The sequence below is a fragment of the Penaeus monodon genome, chromosome 13 (assembly GCF_015228065.2).
Source record: "Penaeus monodon isolate SGIC_2016 chromosome 13, NSTDA_Pmon_1, whole genome shotgun sequence".
Lineage (NCBI taxonomy): Eukaryota > Metazoa > Arthropoda > Malacostraca > Decapoda > Penaeidae > Penaeus > Penaeus monodon.
Genome location: NC_051398.1, coordinates 50,700,849 through 50,701,875, shown reverse-complemented (window position 1 = coordinate 50,701,875; position 1,027 = coordinate 50,700,849). Strand labels below are relative to the sequence as shown.

The 1,027-nt window shown below is 26.0% G+C and overlaps 1 protein-coding gene across 1 annotated transcript in view; it reads right to left on the bottom strand.

The window, feature by feature from the left end:
• Positions 1–614: 614 nt before the first annotated feature.
• Positions 615–1,027, bottom strand: part of LOC119580447 (uncharacterized peptidase C1-like protein F26E4.3) — an 11,700-nt gene continuing 11,287 nt past the window's right edge. Inside the window, exon 10 of the mRNA XM_037928596.1 lies at positions 615–1,027. This exon is cut by the window's right edge and continues 961 nt beyond it. The gene's annotated coding sequence lies outside the window, so the exon portion shown is untranslated.

The window sequence follows — 1,027 nt, the reverse complement described above, 5'->3', positions numbered from 1 at the left end:
TTTTTTTTTTTTTTCACATGACACTGCATTCCGTACTTTGCTAAACAAACATGCAGCAAAAAACTCCAAAAAAAAGGCCGGTGACTACCCTAATAGTTGTCTAATCTAGATTCAGACCTCTAACATGACAAAAACGGATACAATGAATATACTTAATCCTTTTATCAATATTTTCTCTTATATTTAATTCAGACTTTGAAATTGACACTTGCAGTACCTAAAATCTCTTAAAATTTCTTAAAATCAATTTCTTAAAATTTAAAGTGACCCCTTTATCATAATCTTGTATTTGAGTTTTCTTTGGCTGAATAAATCGAATTATAAAAAAAGAAAAGCAATTAACAGGTGAAAAAAGATTAATTGTGATAATGAAATAGTGAAAATAGTTGTATGTTTGAGGGAGTTTGAGTATAAAAAATATAATAATTTCAGCTCCTTATTTTTATTCTTTATTTTCTTATCTTAAATTCCCTCAATTTCTTTCTTTTTTTTATATTCTTCTCTTTTCGTATTTCTTTCTTCCTTTCTTTCTTGATTCATTTTGTTTTATTTACATTTTTTTGCTTGAAATTTTTATCTTTATTCCCTTTTTTTTCCTTTCATTCCTTTTATTGTTTTTTTTCCTTCTGTGGCTCCCATCATTATCTTGGCTTTTCTTTATTACTTTTTTATCATTCATTTCTTATTCTACTCCATTTATTATCATTCTTATTACTCTTTGTTTACTTATATTCTTCTTTTTCTTTATTTTTTCCATTACTCTACTTCATTATTCTCCTTTATTTTATATTCTCTTATTTATTCTCCATTATCATCTATTCTTGTTTCACAAATTTTTGTAATTCGTTTTTGTTATTTTCATTTTTTTCTCTCTCTCTCTTTCTACACTTTTCTCCTCCCCTTTCCAAGTATATATCTTTCTTTTTTATCTCTCTCTGTCTCCGTTTTTATCGCTTTTTTACGTTTATACCTTTATTCCTTTCTTTTATTCCTTTTTCTCTATCCTTCACTTTTTTCTTGATTCCTT